This window comes from Triticum aestivum, chromosome 6D (genome assembly GCF_018294505.1).
Source record: "Triticum aestivum cultivar Chinese Spring chromosome 6D, IWGSC CS RefSeq v2.1, whole genome shotgun sequence".
NCBI lineage: Eukaryota > Viridiplantae > Streptophyta > Magnoliopsida > Poales > Poaceae > Triticum > Triticum aestivum.
Window position 1 is genome coordinate 157,925,620 of NC_057811.1, and position 8,901 is coordinate 157,934,520.

Below are 8,901 nucleotides of genomic sequence, written 5' to 3' on the forward strand. Positions count from 1 at the left end.
GCCTCCATATTACACATCGCTGGCTACGTCGCCCTTTGCGAGCTGTTTCTGGGCTGCGAAGCTCATTTCGAGCTATGGCAGAGGCTATTCTGCCTTGTGCCCCGTACACAGGAGGGGTCAATATATCAAGTGGGCGGAGCCGAAATATGGCGCATCGCCGGGACCGGATATCTGTCCGGTACTCCGAGGAAGACATCCGAAGACTGGCCTTCGGAGTGGTTTTATATGAAGGACGTCCCCCTTCCGGACCCAATTCGGATGGGCCTTCCTGAGTTCAATAACGCCCCTTTGGAGAAACGCCGCAGCTAGCGCCCCTCGGAGCCCCCAGGAGGAAGATAACAGAGAGGTCCTTTACCTGATGGGCCGGATAAAAATGGTGGCCAAATCAGGACTGACAATAATCAAGGTTATGTCAATATGTATAATGCGGGGGGTGTAGTCACTTCAATATCGGGGACAACCCATGTGGCACTTCAATGGAGAAGACGATGCCACCCGCTGCGGTCGTAAAGGACCGGACTCCGTCGCTGCTCTAGCGAAAATACTGTTCGTTTTATATAAAGGAGAGGAAGAGGAGTTCATCCGCATTAAGCCACGGGATGGATTCTCCATGTACAACCCCCCAAACTGGGTGAGCTGCTACTTTTTACTCCGGACCTTCCCGCATTCTTCGTCATAAATATTTACCTTGCTATTTCATAGCAGGAACTGGGAAAAGCTGTGAGGGAGGTCTACAGCCCGTCTCCACAGCCAGAGGACCCTGACCAGGCCTTCGACCCTGGACTTGAAGAAGATCCGGACACATTTGTGGAGCTCATTGACAGGACGTTCTATCAGCTAAGCTGCGACGGTGCCTTGGTGGCCATCATAGCCGATTATCCTGGGCTGCTCCCTGCATCGCACGTAAGTAAAACCTAGTCCCAACTTCCGAGAAGGATCCCTTTTTTGCACTTCACCCACCGCACACATATGGTGTCTTACAGGGAAGGCCCTCGGGATGCCATGCCGAACCCGCAGTGACTCACCAACAAGGGGCACCGAAACCGGGTAGGCTTAAAAGGAAGGCGGTCTGGACTGAGGCGCCGTCGCAGAGGTATGAAAAAGAACCCTGCTCCGCGGTTGTCGTCTTTAAAATATAATAACGTCCATGGTTCCTGGCAGGAAAAACTCTCGCCGGACCGTATCCGGAGAGCCTGCCGGCCACGACTCCACCAGCCGGGCTCCAGAGCCGGACTTAGAGACAGGTGCTAATGTGGGGACAACGCCGGATGTTCCTCCTATAGAGGATGCGGATAGGCTGTCCGCTACGAATTCCGAAGTGGAGAGTGCCATGAATCACAGGCGTCGCCGGGCCGTACTCCGTGACCCTGGTTTCTCTGAAGAGGCGTTTGATGCCTTCAACTCAGGGGACGCGTACATCCGAGCTGCTCAAAATGGTCTTGCCAGAGCCACGGACCAGTACGTAAAGGATATACGGGTAAGAAAATATGATAATTATGTATATCAGTAGCCCCTGAGACTTGAAACAGTTGGTACAACTGATTTAAGGATCATTATTTGCGTAGGTTCTTACAGAGAAGAATACCCAGCTATGGGGTGCAGTTGCCACAATGAAGGAGTCCAAGAAGGCCCCATCTGGTAACACCTGTTCCTATCGAAAAGAACGACATATACCAGTTAGTATTCGGCATGCATGCAAATCTAACAATAGATTTTGCAGATGATCCCGGAGTGAATCCGGAGGTCGTGCGAGGGGATGAGCAACATGCTCAATGACAGTTAAAGGCTGGCGAGTGCGTGCTTACGCAGGTTAGGCGGGAGAAAAACGATCTCCAAGATGCCAATACCCGGCTGAGTGTTGAACTGAAAGATGTTTGGGCCCAGCTTGCAGACTCCGTAAAGGAGAATAAGAGGCTTCGACGCGGCATTTTTAGTAAGTGCTTCAATGAACTTTTATAGAGTTCGGCGAAGAAACCGGCTAACAGAGTTATATCTGTAGGTATGCTGACGGGTCGTCCCGCAGAGGAGATGCCCGGGTCTACGGGTGATCTTCTGCCAGAGCTCTCACAACTGCACGAACAAGTTCGACAGGTGATGCAGGGCATTGCCCAAGCCTTGTGGCCCTCCGCCTCCCTACCAGGAGGCACGGGAGAGCTTGTAGAGATGCTCAAGGGAGCGCGACGGTGCTTCCGATTATGGAAGATATCTGCCTGCCGACAAGGTGCAAGGGAAGCCTGGGCCATGGCGAAGACTCGATATACCAAGGCTGACCCGAACCACATGGCCGAGGTCGGACCTGTGGGGTCTGATGGGAAAGAGATACCCATCAGTTTGGTGTATGACCAGGTGAAATTAGCCGCAAAGTATTCCCAACAGGATTGTAGGCTAGACAACCTGTTGGATGGTATAGAAGAAGAATTCAGTCAGTCTAAGTGAGTGTGTACTTCAAGTGACATATATTGTCCCTAGCCGGATTGTAAATCATTTGTCATGGCGGACCTTTTCGCTTCGACCTCCGGACCCGACAGTCCGGAGTGTATCCGAATACCCGCTCAGTTATGCAAAAACCGGGGTACGCGTGGAAACCAGGCGTAGGGGTCATAAGTGCTTGAATAGACAAGTACCCAACTAGCTATGTTATATTACATGGATAGTAAGAAACATCTTCCAGGGAGAATAGTTCCGTTAAGGGTTCCTTTCCCTGGGTACGCATGCATTAATGTGCATGTCCGAACTGCGAAAAGAGCCGCAGGATATAAACATCTGGGGGCATTTATTGAAATAAGTAAAAGTCATCTTTTGTTCACCGACCGAATATTCCCTTAAGAACGCTAGCTTTCGGCTTCACCCAGTCTGAGGTACACATCCGGCTGACACAACAGAAACAATCGCAGTGGTGCTCCCCTTATGCCCTAGCCGAATTAACGGGAACGTAGGGCATAAACACAAGAGCCAGGCAACCCAAATTGGCCAAAACTTAAGTCATATCGATGCATATAATGGCGAAGAAAAGGTACATGTGGAAAAGTAACACATGTGCGGGGGGCATAGAGCCCAGAACATAGTTATATTAAGCTTCTGTATAAGAAGCCCCCAGGTATAATGAGCACGCCTAACGCGTCAAGATTGTGTAGTCAAGACACATTTTAACCTTTTAAGTCCGTGAAGAAAAAGGGAAGAAAGAAAAGACAGATAACAGATATATATAAAAAATTGACGGAGGTAAGGAGACGAACACAGAGTCCGGCACTAGGCGTAGAACCTTCAGAGTCTGGCTGCGTTCCATGGGTTTGGCTCGAGTCGATTGTCCGATGCATCCCGCAGACGGTACGCTCCACCGGTCAGAACTTTGTCAATAACGAAGGGACCTTCCCATTTGGGCTTGAGCTTGTCGTTTTTCTTCTCTGGTAGGCGTAGAACGAGTTCGCCAACGTTATAAGTGTTGGCCCGTACTTCTCTGCTTTGATACCGCCGAGCCTGTTGCTGATAGAATGCGGAGCGGGCTTTTGCCACGTCACGCTCCTCCTCTAGGGCGTCCAAACTGTCCTGCCGATCAAGCTCGGCTTCTTTCTCTTCGTACATGCGCACTCAAGGTGAGTCATGAATGATGTCGCAGGGCAGTACCACCTCTGCGCCGCACACCATAAAAAACGGTGTGTATCCGGTAGTGCGATTCGGCATGGTCCGCAGCCCCCATAGTACGGAGTCGAGCTCCTCGACCCAGTGCGTATCTAATTCCTTCAAGGATCGCATTAATTTGGGTTTAATGCCGCTCATGATAAGACCATTTGCTCGCTCGACTTGACCGTTAGTTTGAGGGTGATAGACAGAGGCATAATCGAGCTTAATGCCCATGTTGCTGCACCAAGTTTTTACCTCGTCGGCTGTAAAGTTCGAGTCTTTATCGGTGATGATGCTGTGGGGGACGCCGTAACGGTGTACAACCCCGGATATGAAGTCTATCACTGGTCCGGACTCGGCCGTTTTAACTGGTTTGGCTTCTATCCATTTGGTGAATTTATCCACCATGACCAATAGGTATTTTTTCTTATGGCTTCCCCCTTTAAGGGGTCCGACCATATCAAGCCCCCAGACCACAAAGGGCGAAGTAATGGGGATTGTTTGGAGAGCTGTAGGTGGCATATGGCTTTGGTTTGCAAAAGGCTGGCAACCGACGCAACGTTGAACGATGTCCTGTGCGTCTGCTCGGGCCGTCGGCCAGTAAAAACCTGTACGGAAGGCCTTGCTTACAAGGGCCTGAGCTGCGGCGTGGTGGCCGCCAAGTCCAGCATGAATTTCTGCCAAAAGTTGCCGTCCTTCCTCTTCGGAGATGCACCTTTGAAGTACTCCGGTAGCGCTTTTCTTATAAAGGTCTCCCTCGTGGACCTTGTAGGCTTTAGACCGCCGCACAATGCAACGTGCCTCGTTTGGGTCATCAGGGAGTTCTTGCCTAGTTAGGTAAGCCAAGAAGGGTTCTGTCCACGAGGCGATGACAGACATAATCACGTGGGCTAAAGGTGTTATTTCGGTGGCAGGGCCTCCGATTACGTCAGAGTGTTCGGGATCTGGCGTTGTGGCTGGATCCGGACTGTTGTTGCCGGTCTCCCCTTCCCACACCATGGATGGCTTAAACAGCCTTTCCAAAAAGATGTTAGGTGGGACAGGGTCGCACTTAGCGCCGATGCGGGCGAGGATATCCACCGCTTGATTGGTTTCTCGGGCCACATGGTGGAATTCAAGCCCCTCGAACCGAGCTGACATTTTGAGGACGGCGTTGCGGTAAGCCGCCATTTTTGGGTCCTTGGCGTCAAAGTCTCCATTTATTTGAGATATTGCGAGGTTCGAATCCCCACGCACCTCTAGGCGTTGAATGCCCATGGAGACTGCCACCGGAGACCATGCAACAGGGCCTCATATTCTGCTGCATTGTTGGAGTCTGTGTATAATATTTGGAGTACGTATAGGACTGTATCTCCGGTGGGGGATGTCAGGACGACGCCTGCCCCCAGACCAGCCAGCATCTTAGAGCCGTCAAAGTGCATGATCCAATTAGAGTACGCGCCGTACTCTTTAGGGAGTTCGGCTTCCGTCCATTCGGCGACGAAATCAGCCAGTACTTGTGACTTAATGGCTCGCCGTGGTTTGTATGTTATGTCAAACGGGAGGAGCTCGATTGCCCATTTAGCAATCCGGCCCATGGCATCACGATTATTTATTATGTTGTTGAGTGGTACTTCGGAGGCCACCGTAATTGAACACTCTTGAAAGTAGTGTCGTAGTTTTCGGGATGCCATGAAGACCGCGTATGCTATCTTTTGATAATGTGGGTACCGTGATTTGCATGGAGTGAGGACAGTGGATACGTAGTATACCCGCTGTTGAAGCGGGAACTTATGTCCGTCCGTCTCTCGTTCGACGACGAGCACTGCGCTTACAACTTGGTGTGTTGCCGCTATATATAACAGGATTGGTTCACCGACATTTGGCGCGGCCAAGATTGGGTTGGTGGCCAAGACGGCTTTTATTTCTTCCAATCCGGCCGTGGCCGCATCCGCCCACTCGAAGTTTTCAGTGCGTCTAAGAAGGCGATAAAGGGGTAGTGCCTTTTCTCCCAATCTGGAGATAAAGTGGCTTAAGGCAGCCAGACATCCAGTTAATTTCTGGATTTTCTTGAGGTCTGTTGGGATAGCCAACTGTGACAGAGCTCGAATATTAGCCGGATTTGCTTCAATTCCTCTATTGGAAACGATGAAGCCCAAGAGCTTTCCGGCGGGCACGCCCAAAACGCATTTTTCCGGATTGAGCTTGATGTCATATGTTCGGAGATTGTCGAACGTAAGCCTCAAGTCATCTATTAAAGATTCGATGTGTCTGGTTTTGATGACCACATCGTCTAAGTATGCCTCCACTGTTTTGCCGATTTGTGTTTCCAGGCATGTCTGAATCATGCGTTGATACGTTGCACCGGCGTTTTTGAGCCTGAAGGGCATGGTGTTAAAACAGAAGGGGCCGTATGGAGTGATAAATGCCATTGCGGCTTGATCGGACTCCGCCATCTTAATTTGATGGTATCCCGGAGTATGCGTCGAGGAAACACAATGAGTCGTGTCCTGCGGTAGCGTCGATAATTTGATCGATGCAGGAGAGGGGGATGGGATCCTTGGGGCAAGCCTTGTTAAGGTCCTTGAAATCAACACATAGGCGCCAGGATTTATCCTTCTTTGGTACCATCACCAAGTTTGCTAGCTAGTCCGGATGTTTTATTTCTCTAATGAATCCGACCTCGAGTAACTTGGCCAGCTCTTCTCCCATGGCTTGTCGCTTAGGCTCAGAGAAACGCCAAAGAGTCTGCTTGACCGGCTTGAACCCCTTTAGAATGTTAAGGCTATGCTCGGCCAGCCTGCGTGGGATTCCTGGCATGTCTGAAGGATGCCAGGCGAAGATGTCCCAATTCTTGCGCAAGAACTTCCGCAGTGCGGCGTCTGTTGTGGGGTTCAGTTATGCCCCGATGGATGCTGTTTTTGTAGGGTCCGTTGGGTGGACCTGGAATTTGACTATTTCGTCCGTTGGTTTAAAAGAGGTGGACTTGGGTCTTTTGTCGAGTATCACGTCGTCCCTGTCCACTTTGGAGCGCAGCGCAGTTAGTTATTCGGCCGCAAGGGCTTCGGATAACGCCTCGAGGGCTAGTGCGGCGGTTTTATTTTTGGCGCGGAGTGCTATGTCCGGATCACTAGCTAGAGTGATGATTCCATTGGGCCCGGGCATTTTGAGCTTCATGTACCCGTAATGGGGTATAGCTTGGAAGATCGTGAATGCCTCCCGCCCTAAAAGGGCGTGGTATCTGCTACTGAATGGGGCCACTTGGAATGTGATTTCTTCGGACCTATAATTCTCCGGCATGCCGAATACCACATCTAGTGTGATTTTTCCCGCACATCGTGCCTCCCAACTAGGGATGATTCCTCTAAAGGCCGTGCTGCTTTGCTCAATGCGGCTCTTGTCTATTTCCATTTTGCTAAGAGTTTCCTCGTAGATGAGGTTTAATCCGCTGCCACCGTCCATGAGCACTTTAGTAAGCCGGAAGCCGTCCACAATTGGACTAAGGACCAAAGCGGCTGGTGCTCGGGCTGTTCGGAATTGAGGTTCGTCACTGGCATTGAAGGTTATGGCCGTGTTGTTCCATGGATTTATTGCTGCAACATGACAGACTTCGGCAAGGCTGCGGAGTGCTCGCTTGCGCCTATTATTTGAGGCGAAGGCCTCGAAGACTGTCAATACTATATTGTTATTTTCCACGGGATGGTGCTCTATTGTATTGTTGATGAGGAGATCCTCGCCGCTCTTGGCCACCTGCCGGAGTATCCAACATGCTCTAAGGCTGTGTGTTGGCATGGTATCCGCTGCACTGTGAATTTTGCATTGCCCATTGAGCCATCCCTCCAATACAGTTCCACGCCCTGTAGTGGGCTTTGGTTTCTTTGTAATTGGATCGGGTGACTTACGAGAGTACACCCGTTTAGTTCGGACGGGGGGTTTAGTGAGAGACGGAGGATCCTAGAATTTTGTCTGGGTTTTCCAGGCGCTTTCCATCCCACAGTACTTCTGTACTATGGTCGCCAAGTCAGCGAAGTGTGCTATGTCACAGCGACTTATGGCGTTGAGGATTCCCTTGTCCGTGCAATTTTTGCAAAAGAATGAAATTGCGTCTTCCTCGCGACAGTCCTTGACCTTGCTCATTACGTGGAGGAATCTGGCCCAATAGTGATGTACTGTCTCTTGGGGCTCTTGTATAATGTGGGAAAGATCACTTATGTCTGGGTGGATGGGTAGATTTGGGTCCAAACCCTGACCCGATCTGAGACCCAGGGTCGGAGGAGTTTCCGAGCTTAGCAGTTCGGGCTCCGGGATGTTGCCCAATAGTTCTGGCCCGCTGTCTGATTCTAGGTTCGAAGCTTGGGCCATGTCCTCCCGTGGACGGGTATCCGGCTCAGAGACCTCGGGAATCCGGACATAGTTTGTCCTCAAAATAGAGGAAGAATCGCTACATTGCTCCTCCAACACCGCTATCTGATGGGTGACCGGTGGAGAGTTAATCTCCCTTTGGTTGGGTTTAAGCCCGATCCGATCATAGTCCATAGTGACTCCCAGGGCGGCGATGCGATCCAAGAGCTCGTTCAAGGAAGAGAGCTCTATTGGATCCATCTACTCGGTGAATCCCGAGCCGACGTGGAGGCTGTTTTTGATGACCCGAGAAGTCATCGTCGGCACGACGGCCAAACGGGCGGTCATGACGAAGCCGCCTAGTCGGTGAGTTTGGCCTATAGCCAGGGCTCCCCCCGAGGTAATGTTGTCCTTGATAACAAGGCGAGCCATCAAGCCTTATCGTGACGGCACAGTGGAACTCTCAATGAAAGCACCAATGTCGGTGTCTAAACCGGCGGATCTCGGGTAGGGGGTCCCGAACTGTGTGTCTAAGGCGGATGGTAACAAGAGGCGGGGGACACAATGTTTACCCAGGTTCGGGCCCTCTCAATGGGGGTAATACCCTACTTCCTGCTTGATTGATCTTGATGATATGAGTATTACAAGAGTTGATCTACCACGAGATCATAGAGGCTAAACCCTAGAAGCTAGCCTATGATTATGATTGTTGTTGTCCTACGGACTAAACCCTCCGGTTTATATAGACACCGGAAGGGGTTAGGGTTACACAGAGTCGGTTACAAGGGAGGAGATCTACATATCTGAATTGCCAAGCTTGCCTTCCACGCAAAGGAGAGTCCCATCTGGACACGGGACGAAGTCTTCAATCTTGTATCTTCGTAGTCCAACAGTCCGGCCAAAGTATATAGTCCGGCAGTCCGAGGACCCCCTAATCCAAGCTCCCTCAGTGGGGGCGGT